Here is a 17,804-nt window from a genome sequence, read left to right as displayed (position 1 = left end):
TAAGCACTTTGTTTTCCAGTATTACCACCGGATACATAAATGCCACAGACGCATAACTGGGTGAACCTTTTCAGATTGTGACTCAGCTTTGCTAGAGTCCCCAGTTAGTGGTGTCCAGAGCTCTTAAGCACACTCTTTTGCTTTGGATCACGACTTTAACCACTCAGTCTCAAGCTTTTCACTTGGACCTTCATGACACAAGCATATGGTTAGGGACAGCTTGATTTAGCCGCTTAGGCCTGGATTTTATTCCCTTGGGCCCTCCTATCCATTGATGCTCAAAGCCTTGGATCCTTTTTACCCTTGCCTTTTGGTTTTAAGGGCTATTGGCTTTTTCTGCTTGCTTTTTCTTTTTCTTTCCATTTTTTTTCTTTTTTCGCAAGCTTTTGCTATTCGCTGCTTTTTCTTGCTTCAAGAATCAATTTCACGATTTTTCAGATCCTCAATAACATTTCTCTTTGTTCATCATTCTTTCAAGAGCCAACAATTTTAACATTCATAAACAACAAGATCAAAAGACATATGCACTGTTCAAGCATTCATTCAGAAAACAAAAGTATTGTCACCACATCAATATAATTAAATTAAATTCAAGGATAAATTCGAAATTCATGTACTTCTTGTTCTTTTGAATTAAAACATTTTTCATTTAAGAGAGGTGAAGGATTAATGGATTTTATTCATAGCTTTAAGGCATGGTTACATACTAATGATCATGAAATAAAGACACAAAACATAGATAAACACAACATTAAAAACCGAAAACAGCAAGAAATAAAGAACAAGGAATGAATCCACCTTTAGTGGCGTCTTCTTCTTGAAGGTCTAACAATGTCCTTAAGCTCTTCTATGTCCCTTCCTTGCCTTTGTTGCTCCTCCCTCATTGCTCTTTGATCTTCTCTTATTTCTTGGAGAATGATGGAGTGCTCATGATGTTCCACCCTTAATTGTTCAACATTGTGGCTCAAACCTTCTAAGGAAGTGTTGAGTTGTTCCCAATAGTTGTTGGGAGGAAAGTGCATCCCTTGAGGCATCTCAGGGATTTCTTGATGATGAGCTTCCTCATGCATCTCTTGAGAACCGTGAGGGGTCTCTCTTGCTTGCTCCATTCTCTTCTTGGTGATGGGCTTATCCTCTTCAATGAGGATGTCTCCTTCTATGATAACTCCAGCTGAGTAACATAGATGGCAAATAAGGTGAGGAAAAGCTAGCCGTGCCATGGGTGAAGGCTTGTCGGCTATTTTGTAGATTTCATTGGAGATGACCTCATGAACTTCTACTTCCTCTCCAATCATGATGCCATGAATCATGATGGCCCGATCCACAGTAACTTCAGATCGGTTGCTAGTAGGAATGATGGAGCGTTGAATGAACTCCAACCATCCTCTAGCTATAGGCTTGAGGTCCAGTCTTCTTAGTTGGACTGGCTTGCCTTTGGAGTCTCTCTTCCATTGAGCTCCTTCCACACAAATGTCCATAAGGACTTGGTCCAACCTTTGATCAAAGTTGACCCTTCTAGTGTAGGGGCGTTCATCTCATTGCATCATGGGCAAGTGGAATGCCAACCTCACATTTTTCGGACTAAAATCTAAGTATTTCCCCCGAACCATTGTAAGATAATTCTTTGGACTCGGGTTCATACCTTGATCATGGTTCCTAGTGATCCATGCATTGGCATAGAATTCTTGAACCATTAAGATTCCGACTTGTTTCATGGGGTTGGTTAGGACTTCCCAACCTCTTCTTCGGACTTCATGTCGGATCTCCGGATACCTATTTTTCTTGAGCTTGAAGGGGACCTCAAGGATCACCTTCTTCTTTGCCACAACATCATAGAAGTGGTCTTGATGGCTCTTGGAGATGAATCTCTCCATCTCCCATGACTCGGAGGTGGAAGCTTTTGTCTTCCCTTTTCCATTTCTAGAGGATACTTCGGCCTTAGGTGCCATTGATGGTAATGGAAAAACAAAAAAGCTTATGCTTTTACCACACCAAACTTAAAATATTGCTCGCCCTCGAGCAAGAGAAGAAAGAAGAGAAGAAGAAGAAGAAGAAAATATGGTGGAGAGGGAGAGAGGTAGGTTCGGCTAAGTGGGAGAAGAATGGTTTGTGTTGTGTGAAAAAGAAGTAGAATGAAAGGGTATTTATAGGGAGAGGGGGTAGTGTGTATTCGGCCATTTAGGGTGGGAATGGGTGGGAAATTGGTTTTGAATTTTTGAAGGTAGGTGGGGTTTATGGGGAAGAGTGGATGGATGTGAGTGGTGAAGGGGGTAATTGGGAAGAGGAATTGAGGTGATTGGTGAAGAGTGTTGGGAAGTGTGACATGGGGAAGAGTAATCACAAAAACTAGGATTAGGAGGTAAGGTGGGAATATGTTAGGTGGGGATCCTGTGGGGTCCACAGATCCTGAGGTGATCCTGTGGGGTCCACAGATCCTGAGGTGTCAAGGAATTTCATCCCTGCACCAAATAGGCATGTAAAATGCCTTTGCACACCATTCTGGCGTTTAAACGCCCATTGGTGCACATTCTGGGCGTTCAACGCCCATGTAAAGCATGTTTCTGGCGTTGAACGCCAGTTTCATGCTTGTTACTGGCGTTCAACGCCAGCTTTTCTTCTCTGGGCACATTCCTGGCGTTCAGCGCCAGAATGTTGCTTGTTTCTGGCGTTCAGCGCCAGAATGATGCTCTGTTCTGGCGTTGAACGCCTGCCTGTGCGTCCTCCAGGGTGTGAATTTTTTTCTTCTGCTGTTTTTGATTTTGTTTTTAATTTTTATGATTTTTTTCGTGACTCCTCATGATCATGTACCTAATAAAACACAAAATAACAATAATATAGAATAAAATAAAAATTAGATAAATAAAATTGGGTTGCCTCCCAACAAGCGCTTCTTTAATGTCAATAGCTTGACAGTGGCTCTCATGGAGCCACAAGGTGATCAGGTCAATGTTGTATAGTTGCCAACACCAAACTTAGAGTTTGGATATGGGGTCTTAACACCAAACTTAGAGTTTGGTTGTGGCCTCACAACACCAAACTTAGAGTTTGACTGTGTGGGCTCTTCTTGACTCTGAACTGAGAGAAGCTCTTCATGCTTACTCTCTTCTGTCACAGAGGGATGGCCATGTGCCTTAAACACAAGGTAGTCCCCATTCAATTGAAGGACTAATTCACCTCTGTTGACATCTATCACAGCTCCTGCTGTGGCTAGGAAAGGTCTTCCAAGGATGATACAATCATCCTCTTCCTTCTTAGTGTCTAAGATTATGAAATCAGCAGGGATGTAAAGGCCTTCAACCTTTACTAACACGTCCTCTACTATTCCATAGGCTTGTCTCAATGACTTGTCTGCCAGTTGTAATGAGAACAAGGCAGGTTGTACCTCAATGATCCCCAGCTTCTCCATTACAGAGAGTGGCATAAGATTTATCCCTGACCCCAGATCACATAGAGCTTTTTCAAAGATCATGGTGCCTATGGTACAAGGTATTAAGAACTTTCCAGGATCTTATTTCTTTTGAGGTAGAATTTTCTGAATCCAAGTATCTAGTTCATTAATGAGCAAGGGAGGTTCACTTTCCCAAGTCTCATTACCAAATAACTTGGCATTCAGCTTCATGATAGCTCCTAAATATTGAGCAACTTGCTCTCCAGTTACATCTTCATCCTCTTCTGAGGAAGAATAGTCTTCAGAGCTCATGAATGGCAGAAGGAGATTTAATGGAATCTTTATGGTCTCTATATGAGCCCCAGATTCCTTTGGATCCTTAATAGGAAACTCCTTCTTGCATGAGGGACATCCCAGGAGGTCTTTCTCACTAGGATTTTCGTCCTCCTCCTCCCTTGTGCATTCGGCCATATTGACTATGTCAATGGCCTTGCACTCTCCTTTTGGATTCTCTTCTGTATTGCTTGGGAGAATACTGGGAGGAGTTTCAATGACTTTCTTACTCAGCTGGCCCACTTGTGCCTCCAGATTTCTAATGGAGGATCTTGTTTCACTCATGAAACTGAAAGTGGCCTTTGACAGATCAGAGACTACATTGGCTAAATTAGAAGTGTTTTATTCAGAATTCTCTGTCTGTTGCTGAGAAGATGATGGATATGGCTTGCTATTGCCCAGCCTATTACGTCCACCATTGTTAAAGCCTTGTTGAGGCTTTTGTTGATCTTTCCATGAGAAATTTGGATGATTTCTCCATGATGAGTTATAGGTGTTTCCATAAGGTTCACCCATGTAATTAACCTCTGCCATGGCAGGGTTCTCAGGATCATAAGCTTCTTCAGAAGCTGCCTCTCTAGTACTATTGGATGCATGTTGCCATCCATTCAGATTTTGAGAGATCATGTTGACTTGTTGAGTCAACACTTTGTTCTGAGCCAATATGGCATTCAGAGTATCAATTTCAAGAACTCCTTTCTTCTGAGGTATTCCATTATTCACGGAATTCCTCTCAGAAGTGTACATGAATTGGTTGTTTGCAACCATGTCAATGAGTTCTTGAGCCTCTTCAGGCGTTTTCTTCAGGTGAATAGATCCACCTGCAGAATGGTCCAATGACATTTTTGAAAATTCAAAGAGACCATAATAGAATATATCTAATATGGTCCATTCTGAAAACATGTCAGATGGACATCTTTTGGTCAGCTGCTTGTATCTTTCCCAAGCTTCATAGAGGGATTCACCATCTTTTTGTTTGAAGGTTTGAACATCTACTCTCAGCTTGCTCAGCTTTTGAGGAGGAAAGAATTTATCCAAGAAGGCAGTGACCAGCTTATCCCATGAGTCCAGGCTATCCTTGGGTTGTGAATCCAACCATATTCTAGCTCTGTCTCTTACAGCAAAAGGGAAAAGCATGAGTCTGTAGACTTCAGGATCAACTCCATTCGTCTTTACAGTCTCACAGATCTGCAAGAACTCAGTTAAAAACTGATAAGGGTCTTCAGATGGAAGTCCATAAAACTTGCAGTTTTGTTGCATTAAGGCAACTAGTTGAGGCTTCAGCTCAAAGTTGTTGGCTCCAATGGCAGGAATGGAGATGCTTCTTCCATCAAACTTGGACGTTGGCTTTGTGAAGTCACCAAGCATTCTCCTTGCATTATTATTATTTTCGGCTGCCATCTCCTTCTCTTGTTCGAAAATTTCTGAAAGGTTGTTTCTGGATTGTTGTAATTTAGCTTCTCTTAATTTTCTCTTCAAAGTCCTTTCAGGTTCTGGATCAATTTCAACAAGAGTGCCTTTATCCCTGTTCCTGCTCATATGAAAGAGAAGAAAACAAGAAAAGAAAGAGGAATCCTCTATGTCACAGTATAGAGATTCCTTTATGTTAGTAGAAAAAGAAGGGGGAGAAGAATGAAGAAGAATTCGGATTTTAGATGAAAAGAGGTGAAGAGAAGTGTTAGTGAATAAATAATTAAATAGAATAAGAAAAGAGAAAGAGAATTTCAAAAATAATTTTAAAAAGGGGTTAGTGATTTTTGAAAATTAGAGATAAATTGTAATTAAAATTGAAACATGAAACATTTAGTTAATTAAAAATAATTTTTGAAAAAGAGAGAGATATTTTCGAAAATAGAAGAGGGAAAAGTAGTTAGGTGGTTTTGAAAAAGATAAGAGACAAACAAAAAGTTAGTTAGTTGATTGAAAAAGATTTGAAATCAAAATTGAAAAAGATAAGAAGATAATAAGTTAGATAAGATATTTTGAAATCAAATTTTGAAAAAGATAAAATTTTTGAAAAAGATCAAATAAAAGATAAAAAGATTTAATTCAAAAATTTTGAAATTATTTACTTCACTAACAAGAAACTACAAGATAAGATTCTAAAACTTTAAAGATTGAACCTTTCTTAACAAGAAAGTAACAAACTTCAAATTTTTGAACCAATCACATTAATTATTAGTGAATTTTCGAAATATGATGTAAAGATAAAGAAAAGATTTTGAAAATAATTTGAAAAAAATATTTTTGAAATTTTCGAAAAATATAAAAAAAAGTGAAAAAGATATGATTTTTGAAAAAGATTTTAAAAGATAAGATTTTTAAAATTTGAAATTTTGACTTGACTTGTAAAAAACAACTAATTTTAAAAATTTTTTTGACCAAGTCAACCCAAAATTTCGAAAATTTAGGGAGAAAAAAGGAAAAGATATATTTTTTTGATTTTTGAAATTTTTTTTTAATTATGAGAGAGAAAAACAACAAAAATACTCAATGCATGAAATTTTTAGATCAAAACAATGAATGCATGCAAGAATGCTATGAATGTCAAGATGAACACCAAGAACACTTTGAAGATCATGATGAACATCAAGAACATAATTTTGAAAAATCTTTGATGCAAAGAAAACATGCAAGACACCAAACTTAGAAATTTTTAATGCATGGACTTTAACAAACAAAAAATGCATATGAAAAACAACAAACAACACAAAACAAGAAATCATCAAGATCAAACAAGAGGACTTATCAAGAACAACTTGAAGATCATGAAGAACACTATGAATGCATGAAGTTTTCGAAAAATGCAAGAAAAATTTTTAAAGCATGCAATTGACACCAAACTTAAAAATTGACTCAAGAAACACAAAATATTTTTTATTTTTATGATTTTATTATTTTTTTGGATTTTTATAAAAAAAATTTTCGAAAATAATGTTAGGAAAAACGGAAAATAAAAGAAAAATTTTGAAAAAGATTTTTGAAAAGAAAATTACCTAATCTGAGCAACAAGATGAATCGTCAGTTGTCCATACTCGAACAATCCCCAGCAACGGCGCCAAAAACTTGGTGTTGTTGCCGGATTAAAAACTTGGTACCATTGTGGTCTGGAAACAATTGTTGAATTGTTGTTCGAAATTGATTGTTCCCCGGCAACGGCGCCAAAAACTTGGTGGACGAAATTGTGATCCATATTCTTTGTATTTGTATGAAATCATTATTATGGCACCGGTTGAATTCACAACTCCGTTCAACTAACCAGCAAGTGTACTGGGTCGTCCAAGTAATAAACCTTACGTGAGTAAGGGTCGATCCCACAGAGATTGTTGGTATGAAGCAAGCTATGGTCACCTTGTAAATCTCAGTTAGGCAGATTAAATTGGTTTATGGTTTCGAAAATTAATAATAAAATAGAAATAATAAAAGGGATAGAATACTTATGTAAATCAATAGTGGAAATTTCAGATAGGCGAATGGAGATACTGTATGGCTCGAGAACGCCTGCTTTCCTACTGCTTCAACTCAATCCTTCTTACTCCTTTCCATGGCAAGCTGTGTATAGGGGTTCACCGTTCGATGATGGCTACTTTGTATCCTCTCTGGAAAATGGTCCTCTGCGCTGTCACTCGCATGGCTAATCGTCTGGAGGCATCACACTGGCCGAAGGCTACATCCCATCCTCGCAGTGAAAACTACGCTCACGCGCTCTGTCACAGCACGGCTAATCACTGGTTGGTTCCCGCTCCTGCTGGAATAGAATCCCTTGATTCTTTTGTGTCTGTCACTAATGCCCAGCACTTGCGAGTCTGAAGCACGTCACAATCATTCATTACCGGAATCCTACTCGGAATACCACAGACAAGGTTAGACTTTCCGGATTCCCAGGATCCTACTCGGAATACCACAGACAAGGTTAGACTTTCCGGATCCTCATGAATGCTGCCATCTATCTAGCTTATACCACGAAGATTTTGTTGGGGAATCTAAGAGATACACATTCAAGCTCGGTTGCATGTAGAACGGAGGTGGTTGTCAATCACGCGCGTTCATAGGTGAGAATGATGATGAGCGTCACATAATCATCACATTCATCATGTTCTTGGGTGCGAATGAATATCTTGGAATAAGAATAAGAGAGAATTGCATAAAAAGTAATAGTAATTGTATTGAAACTTGAAGTACAGCAGAGCTCCACACCCTTAATCTATGGTGTGCAGAAACTCCACCGTTGAAAATACATATGTAAAAGGTTCAGGCATGGCCGAAAGGCCAGCCCCCTGAGTGATCAAGAGACCGAATAATCAAAGGCTAAACAGTCAAGAGACTAAACTGTCAAAAGATGTCTAATACAATAGTTAAATGTTCTATTTATAATAAACTAGCTCCTAGGGTTTACATGAGTAAGTAATTGATGCATAAATCCACTTCCGGGGCCCACTTGGTGTATGCTTGGGCTGAGCTTGATCAATCCACGAGCTGAGGCTTCTCTTGGAGTTGAACTGCGAGTTATGACGTGTTTTGGGCGTTCAACTCCGGATCATGACGTTTTTGGCGTTGGCGTCAATTTCCGAATAAAGTATGGACTATTATATATTGCTGGAAAGCTCTGGATGTCTATTTTTTTTATGGGTTTCTAAAAGAAGCTTGCATTTTTTATGGTGACCCCTGTGGTGGGCGAAATTGTGAACAATACTTTTTCACAACTCAAATAATCCCCGGTAATGAACTCCAAGAACTTGGTGCGCTCAATACCATGGCATTACACAACTTCGCACAACTAACCAGCAAGTGCACTGGGTCGTCCAAGTAATAAACCTTACGTGAGTAAGGGTCGATCCCACGGAGATTGTTAGTATTGAAGCAAGCTATGGTCATCTTGTAAATCTTAGTCAGGCAGACTCAAGTGTATATGATGATGAACGAAAATAACATAAAAGATAAAGATAGTGATACTTATGTATATCATTGGTGTAAGAGCTTCAGACAAGTGTATGAAGATGCCTTCCCTTCCGTCTCTCTGCTTTCCTACTGTCTTCATCCAATCCTTCCTACTCCTTTCCATGGCAAACTTGTGTAGGGTCTCACTGTTGTCAGCAGCTACCTCCCATCCGCGCAGTGAAAGCTAATGCACACACTCTGTCACAGTGCTGCCAGTCACCGGTTTGGTTCCCTCCCCTACCGGAATAGAATAACTCTTTTGCGTCTGTCACTAACGCCCAGTAGGTTACAGGTTTGAAGCACGTCACAGTCATTCAGTCATTGAATCCTACTCAGAATACCACAGACAAGGTTAGACCTTCCGGATTCTCTTGAATACTGCCATCAGTTCTTGCCTATACCACGAAGACTCTGATCTCATGGAATGGCTGGCTCGTTTGTCAGGCGAGCACTCGGTTGTCAGGCGATCAACCATGCATCATGCAATCAGAAATCCAAGAGATATTCACTAAGCCTCAGATGCTTGTAGAACAAGAATGGTTGTCAGTCACCTTGTTCATGGGTGAGAATGGTGATGGGCGTCAATCATCACCTTCATCATGTTGAAGAACAAGTGATATCTTGGTAAAAGAACAAGCGGAATTGAATGGAAGAACAATAGTAATTGCATTAATACTCGAGGTACAGCAGAGCTCCACACCCTTAATCTATGGTGTGTAGAAACTCCACCGTTGAAAATACATAAGAACAAGGTCTAGGCATGGCCGAATGGCCAGCCTCCCAAAGGTCTAAGATAGCATACAAAGATAGCTACCAAAAGTCCTTGATGTCAAAAGCTCTCTAATACAATCGTAAAAGGTCCTACTTATAGAAAACTTAGTACATAGATGAGTAAATGACATAAAAATCCACTTCCGGGCCCACTTGGTGTGTGTTTGGGCTGAGCAATGAAGAAATTTCGTGTAGAGACTCTTCTTGGAGTTAAACGCCAGTTTTGGTGCCAGTTTGGGCGTTTAACTCCCATTTGGGTGCCAGTTCCAGCGTTTAACGCTGGGATTCCTTGAGGTGACTTTGAACGCCGGTTTGGGCCATCAAATCTGGGCAAAGTATGGACTATCATATATTGCTGGAAAGCCCAGGATGTCTACTTTCCAACGCCGTTGAGAGCGCGCCAATTGGGCTTCTGTAGCTCCAGAAAATCCGCTTCGAGTGCAGGGAGGTCAGAATCCAACAGCATCTGCAGTCCTTTTGAGTCTCTGGATCAGATTTTTGCTCAGGTCCCTCAATTTCAGCCAGAAAATACCTGAAATCACAGAAAAACACACAAACTCATAGTAAAGTCCAGAAAAGTGAATTTTAACTAAAAACTAATAAAAATATGCTAAAAACTAACTAGATCATATCAAAAACATACTAAAAACAATGCCAAAAAGTATACAAATCATCCGCTCATCACAACACCAAACTTAAATTGTTGCTTGTCCCCAAGCAACTTGAAAATCAAGTAAGATAAAAAGAAGAGAATATGCAATGAATTTCAAAAACATCTGTGAAGATCAGTATTAATTAGATGAGCGGGGCTTTTGACTTTTTGCCTCTGAACAGTTTTGGCATCTCAATCTATCCTTTGAAATTCAGAATGGTTGGCTTCTTTAGGAACTTAGAATCCAGATAGTGTTAATGATTCTCCTAGTAAAGTATGATGATTCTTGAACATAGCTATTTATTGAGTCTTGGCTGTGGCCCAAAGCACTCTGTCTTCCAGTATTACCACCGGATACATACATGCCACAGACACATAATTGGGTGAACCTTTCAGATTGTGACTTAGCTTTGCTAAAGTCCCCAATTAGAGGTGTCCAGGGTTCTTAAGCACACTCTTATTTGCTTTGGATCACAACTCTCTCTTTTTTTTTTTCGTTTTCTCTTTTTTTTTCGGTTTTTTTTTTTTTATAGCAATGCTTTTTCTTGCTTCAAGAATCATTTTATTGATTTTTCAGATCCTCAATAACATGTCTCCTTTATCATCATTCTTTCAAGAGCCAACATTCATGAACCACAAATTCAAGATACATATGCACTGTTTAAGCATACATTCAGAGAACAAAAATATTGCCACCACATCAAAATAATTAAACTATTATAAAATTCAAAATTCATGCAATTCTTCCTTTTTTCAATTAAGCACATTTTTTTTTATTCAAGAAAGGTGATGGATTCATAGGACATTCATAACTTTAAGGCATAGACACTAAGACACTAATGATCATAAGACACAAGCATGGATAACATAAAGCACAAATTTTCGAAAAACAAAGAAATAAAGAACAAGGAAATCAAGGAATGGGTCCACCTCAGTGATGGCGGCTCTTCCTTGCTTTTGAAGGTCCTATGGAGTGCTTGAGCTCCTCAATGTCTCTTCCTTGCCTTTGTTGCTCCTCTCTCATGATTCTTTGTTCTTCTCTAATTTCATGGAGGAGAATGGAGTGTTCTTGGTGCTCCACCCTTAGTTGTCCCATATTGGAACTCAACTCTCCTAGGGAGGTGTTTACTTGCTCCCAATAGTTTTGTGGAGGAAAGTGCATCCCTTGAGGTATCTCAGGGATTTCATGATGAGAGGGGTCTCTTGTGTGCTCCATCCTTTTCTTGGTAATGGGCTTGTCTTCATCAATGGTGATGTCTCCCTCTATGTCAACTCCAACTGAATAACAGAGGTGACAGATGAGATGAGGAAAGGCTAACCTTGCCAAAATGGAGGTCTTGTCCGCCACCTTGTAGAGTTCTTGGGCTATAACCTCATGAACTTCTATTTCTTCTCCAATCATGATGCTATGGATCATGATGGCCCGGTCTATGGTAACTTCGGACCGGTTGCTAGTGGGAATGATTGAGCGTTGTATGAACTCTAACCATCCTCTAGCCACTGGCTTGAGGTCATGCCTTCTTAATTGAACTGGCTTGCCTCTTGAATCTTGCTTCCATTGTGCGCCCTCTTCACATATGGTTGTGAGGACTTGGTCCAACCTTTGATCAAAGTTGACCCTTCTAGTGTAAGGATGCTCATCTCCTTGCATCATAGGCAAGTTGAACGCCACCCTCACACTTTCCGGACTAAAATCCAAGTATTTCCCCCGAACCATGGTAAGATAATTCTTTGGATCCGGGTTCACACTTTGGTCATGGTTCTTGGTGATCCATGCATTGGCATAGAACTCTTGAACCATCAAGATTCCGACTTGTTGAATGGGGTTGGTAAGTACTTCCCAACCTCTTCTTCGGATCTCATGGCGGATCTCCGGATATTCACCCTTTTTGAGTGAAAAGGGAACTTCGGGGATCACCTTCTTTAAGGCCACAACTTCATAGAAGTGGTCTTGATGCACCCTTGAGAGGAATCTATCCATCTCCCATGACTCGGAGGTGGAAGCCTTTGCCTTCCCTTTCCTCTTTTTAGAGGTTTCTCCGGCCTTGGATGCCATAAATGGTTATGAAAAAGCAACGCTTTTACCACACCAAACTTAAAATGTTTGCTCGTCCTCGAGCAAAAGAAGAAAGAAGAGAGTAGAAGAAGAAGAATTGAGGAAGAGGGAGATGGTAGTGTGTTCGGCCAAGAAGGGTAAGAAAGGGTGTTTAGGTTGTGTGAAAATGAAGGGGTAAAGAGGGGTTTATATAGGAAAGAGGGGGATGAGGGTTCGGTCATTTGAGGGTGGGTTTGGGAGGGAAAGTGGTTTGAATTTGAAGGGTGAGGTTGGTGGGGTTTTATGAAGGATGGATGTGAGTGGTGAAGAGAAAGATGGGATTTGATAGGTGAGGGGTTTTTTGGGGAAGAGGTGTTGAGGTGATTGGTGAATGGGGGAAGAAGAGAGAGAGTGATGGTAGGGTCCTGTGGGGTCCACAGATCCTGTAGTGTCAAGGAAAAGGCATCCTTGCACCAAATGGCATCAAAATCCACGTTTTGAGCCTTTTCTGGCGTTAAACGCCGGGCTGGTGCCCATTCCTGGCGTTTAACGCCAGGTTTTTACCCTTTACTGGCGTTTAACGCCAGTCTGGTGCCCCTTTCTGGCGTTAAACGCCCAGAAAGGTGCCAGACTGGGCGTTAAACGCCCAACTGCTAGGCTGACTGGCGTTTGAACGCCAGCAGCATCTTCCTCCAGGGTGTGCTGTTTTTCTTCCTGTTTTTCATTCTGTTTTTGCTTTTTTCATTGTTTTTGTGACTTCTTATGATCATCAACCTACAAAAAAGATAAAATAACAAAAGAAAATAATTAATTATAAAACATTGGGTTGCCTCCCAACAAGCGCTTCTTTACTGTCATTAGCTTGACAGAGGACTCTCATGGAGCCTCAGAGATGCTCAGAGCCGTGTTGGAACCTCCCAACACCAAACTTAGAGTTTGAATGTGGGGGTTCAACACCAAACTTAGAGTTTGGTTGTGGCCTCCCAACACCAAACTTAGAGTTTGACTGTGGGGGCTCTGATTGGCTCTGTTTTGAGAGAAGCTTTTCATGCTTCTTCTCCATGATGACAGAGGGGTATCCTTGGGCCTTAAACACCAAGGATTCATCATTCACTTGAATGATCAACTCTCCTCTATCAACATCAATCACAGTCTTTGCTGTGGCTAGGAAGGGTCTGCCAAGGATGATGGATTCATCCATGCACTTCCCAGTCTCTAGGACTATGAAATCAGTAGGAATGTAATGGTCTTCAACCTTAACCAGAACATCCTCTACAAGTCCATAGGCTTGTTTTCTTGAATTGTCTGCCATTTCTAATGAGATTCTTGCAGCTTGCACCTCAAGGCTCCCTAATTTCTCCATTACAGAGAGGGGCATGAGGTTTACACTTGACCCTAAGTCACACAAGGCCTTCTTGAAGGTCATGGTGCCTATGGTACAAGGTATAGAAAACTTCCCAGGATCCTGCCTCTTTTGAGGCAATTGCTGCCTAGACAAGTCATCCAGTTCTTTGGTGAGCAAAGGGGGTTCATCCTCCCAAGTCTCATTTCCAAACAACTTGTCATTTAGCTTCATGATTGCTCCAAGGTATTTGGCAACTTGCTCCTCAGTGACATACTCCTCCTCTTCAGAGGAAGAATACTCATCAGAGCTCATGAAAGGCAGTAGTAAGTCCAAGGGAATCTCTATGGTCTCAGTTTGAGCCTCAGATTCCCATTGGAACTCAGAGGAGATTGGTACACGCCCACTGAGGTCTTCCTCACTGGCGTCCTCCTCCCTTCCTTCCTCTCCATATTCGGCCATGTCTATGGCTTTGCACTCTCCTTTTGGATTTTCTTCAGTGTTACTTGGGAGAGTGCTTGGGGGAAGTTCAGTAATTTTCTTGCTCAGCTGACCCACTTGTCCTTCCAAATCCCTAATGGAGGATCTAGTTTCAGTCATGAAACTTTGAGTGGTTTTGATTAGATCAGAGACCATGGTTGCTAAGTCAGAGGTATTCTGTTTAGAGCTCTCTGTCTGCTGCTGAGAAGATGATGGAAAAGGTTTACCATTGTTAAACCTGTTTCTTCCACCATTATTATTGAAACCTTGTTGAGGTCTCTTGATTCTTCCATGAGAGATTTGGGTGATTTCTCCATGAAGAATTATAGGTGTTTCCATAGGGTTCTCCTAGGTAATTCACCTCTTCCATGGAAGGGTTCTCAGGATCATAAGCTTCTTCCTCAGATGAAGCATCCTTAGTACTGTTTGGTGCATTTTGCATTCCAGACAGACTTTGAGAAATCAAATTGACTTGTTGAGTCAATATTTTGTTCTGAGCCAATATGGCATTCAGAGTGTCAATCTCAAGAACTCCTTTCTTCTGACTAGTCCCATTGTTCACAGGATTTCTTTCAGAAGTGTACATGAATTGGTTATTTGCAACCATTTCAATCAGTTCTTGAGCTTCTGCAGGCGTCTTCTTCAAATGAAGAGATCCTCCTGCAGAGCTATCCAAGGACATCTTGGATAGTTCAGAGAGACCATCATAGAAAATACCTATGATGCTCCATTCAGAAAGCATGTCTGAGGGACATCTTCTGATTAATTGTTTGTATCTTTCCCAAGCTTCATAGAGGGATTCTCCATCCTTCTGTCTGAAGGTTTGGACTTCCACTCTAAGCTTACTCCATCTTTGTGGTGGAAAGAACTTTGCCAAGAAGGCATTGACTAGCTTTTCCCAAGAGTCCAGGCTTTGTTTAGGTTGAGAATCCAACCATATTCTAGCTCTGTCTCTTACAGCAAAAGGGAATAGCATCAGTCTATAGACCTCAGGGTTAACCCCATTAGTCTTGACTGTGTCACAGATTTGCAAGAATTCAGCTAAGAACTGATGAGGATCTTCCATTGGAAGTCCATGGAACTTGCAATTCTGTTGCATTAGAGAAACTAATTGAGGCTTAAGCTCAAAGTTGTTTGCTCCAATGGCAGGGATAGAGATGTTTCTCCCATAGAAATCAGGAGTAGGTGCAGTAAAGTCACCCAGCACCTTCCTTGCATTGTTTGCATTATTGTTGTTTTCGGCTGCCATATCTTCTTCTTCCTTGAAGAATTCGGTCAGGTCCTCTAAAGAGAGTTGTGTTTTGGCTTCTCTTAGCTTTCTCTTCAAGGTCCTTTCAGGTTCAGGATCAGCCTCAACAAGAATGCCTTTGTCTCTGCTCCTGCTCATATGAAAGAGAAGAGAACAAGAAAGTGTGGAATCCTCTATGTCACAGTATAGAGATTCCTTGAAATGTCAGAGGAAAAGAGAAATAGAAAGAAGAAGGAGAAGAAGAATTCGAACTTTAATTAGATAAGGTTCAAATTGTGCATTGAGAAGGAGTGGTACTCCATAAATAGAAGGATGTGAGAAGGAGGGAAGAAGATTTTCGAAAATTAATTAAAATATTTTGAAAACATTTTTGAAAAACATCAATTGATTTTCGAAAATCAAAGTGAAAAAGAAATCAAGTGATTTTTGAAAAAGATTTTGAAATTAGAAATTAAAAAGATTTGATTGAAAACTATTTTGAAAAAGATGTGGTTAAAAAGATTTAATTGAAGAGTTATGGTTTTAAAAAGATGTGATTGAGAAGATATGATTTGAAAACAATTTTAAAAGATATGATTTGAAAACAATTTGCAAAGATATGATCTTAAAAATTAATGACTTGCCTAACAAGAAAAGATATGATTGAAACATTTAAACCTTTCTCAACAGAAAAGGTAACAATCTTGTGATGTTCAATCAAATCATTAATTGTTAGTAAGTATCTTTTAAAAAGGAAAGAAATTGATTTTGAAAACATTTGATTGAAAAGATTTGATTTGAAAAAGATTTGATTTTGAAAAACTAAAAAAAATTGATTTGAAAACAAAATCTTCCTCCTAGCACCATCCTGGCGTTAAACGCCCAGAATGGTATACATTCTGGCGTTTAACGCCCAAAATGCACCCTTTTTGGGCGTTAAACGCCCAACCAGGTGCCCTGGCTGGCGTTTAAACGCCAGTCTGCCTTCTTCACTGGGCATTTTTGAATGCTCAGCTTTTTCTGTATAATCCCTCTGCTGTATGTTCTGAATCTTCAATTCTTTGTATCATTGACTTGAAAAGACACAAATTAAAAATATTTTTGGATTTTTAATAATCAAAATGCAAAAGGAATCAATTAACAATGCATGCAAGACACCAAACTTAGCAGTTTGTGTACTACTGACACTAACAATATGAGAATGCATATGAGACACACAAAATACTTCAAGTCAATAGAATTCAAAGATCAAAACAAAGAAATATATGCATGGATTCGAAAATTATAACAAAAACATGCATAAGACACCAAACTTAAGATGAGACACTAGACTAAAGCAAGAAATATTTTTGGTTTTTATGATTTTCAAATTTTTTTTTTTTCGAACATTAAATGGGAAAAGGTATCAAAATTCTTAATGAGAATTCCAGGAATCAGTGCAATGCTAGTCTAAGACTCCGGTCCAGGAATTAGACATGGCTTCACAGCCAGCCAAGCTTTCAAAGAAAGCTTCGGTCCAAAACACTAGACATGACCAAAGGTCAGCCAAATCTTAGCAGATCACTGCTCCAAGAGCAAAATTGATGAGAATCAACAAGCTCTTGTGGTGATAAGTTGAAACCTCGGTCCAATCAGATTAGACATGGCTTCTCAGCCAGCCAGATTTCAACAAATCATCATGAAACTCTAGAATTCATCTTCAAGAATTTCGAAAAAAAATAATACCTAATCTAAGCAACAAGATGAACCGTCAGTTGTCCAGCCTAAACAATCCCGGGCAATAACACCAAAAACTTGATGTTGTTGCCGGATCTTGGCACTGATGTTACCAAAAGCTTGCTCAAAACTTGAACAATCCCCGGCAACGGCGCCAAAAACTTGGTGGGCGAAATTGTGAACAATACTTTTTCACAACTCAAATAATCCCCGGTAATGAACTCCAAGAACTTGGTGCGCTCAATACCATGGCATTACACAACTTCGCACAACTAACCAGCAAGTGCACTGGGTCGTCCAAGTAATAAACCTTACGTGAGTAAGGGTCGATCCCACGGAGATTGTTAGTATTGAAGCAAGCTATGGTCATCTTGTAAATCTTAGTCAGGCAGACTCAAGTGTATATGATGATGAACGAAAATAACATAAAAGATAAAGATAGTGATACTTATGTATATCATTGGTGTAAGAGCTTCAGACAAGTGTATGAAGATGCCTTCCCTTCCGTCTCTCTGCTTTCCTACTGTCTTCATCCAATCCTTCCTACTCCTTTCCATGGCAAACTTGTGTAGGGTCTCACTGTTGTCAGCAGCTACCTCCCATCCGCGCAGTGAAAGCTAATGCACACACTCTGTCACAGTGCTGCCAGTCACCGGTTTGGTTCCCTCCCCTACCGGAATAGAATAACTCTTTTGCGTCTGTCACTAACGCCCAGTAGGTTACAGGTTTGAAGCACGTCACAGTCATTCAGTCATTGAATCCTACTCAGAATACCACAGACAAGGTTAGACCTTCCGGATTCTCTTGAATACTGCCATCAGTTCTTGCCTATACCACGAAGACTCTGATCTCATGGAATGGCTGGCTCGTTTGTCAGGCGAGCACTCGGTTGTCAGGCGATCAACCATGCATCATGCAATC

The 17,804-nt window shown here is 39.9% G+C and overlaps 2 non-coding genes across 2 annotated transcripts; both read left to right on the top strand.

Moving 5' to 3' along the window:
- The first annotated feature begins 4,622 nt into the window (after positions 1-4,622).
- On the top strand, positions 4,623-4,726 carry LOC130953420 (small nucleolar RNA R71). Its single transcript, XR_009075590.1, has one exon. It is a non-coding gene; the product is annotated as a small nucleolar RNA R71 (small nucleolar RNA).
- A 9,949-nt stretch (positions 4,727-14,675) lies between these two features.
- Positions 14,676-14,783, top strand: LOC130953165 (small nucleolar RNA R71). The gene has a single exon (XR_009075337.1). It is a non-coding gene; the product is annotated as a small nucleolar RNA R71 (small nucleolar RNA).
- The last annotated feature ends 3,021 nt before the right edge of the window (positions 14,784-17,804 follow it).

Source organism: Arachis stenosperma, chromosome 9, assembly GCF_014773155.1.
Source record: "Arachis stenosperma cultivar V10309 chromosome 9, arast.V10309.gnm1.PFL2, whole genome shotgun sequence".
Classification (NCBI taxonomy): domain Eukaryota; kingdom Viridiplantae; phylum Streptophyta; class Magnoliopsida; order Fabales; family Fabaceae; genus Arachis; species Arachis stenosperma.
Note: the sequence above shows the minus strand (reverse complement) of the source record. Positions and strands in the feature narration are given on the sequence as shown.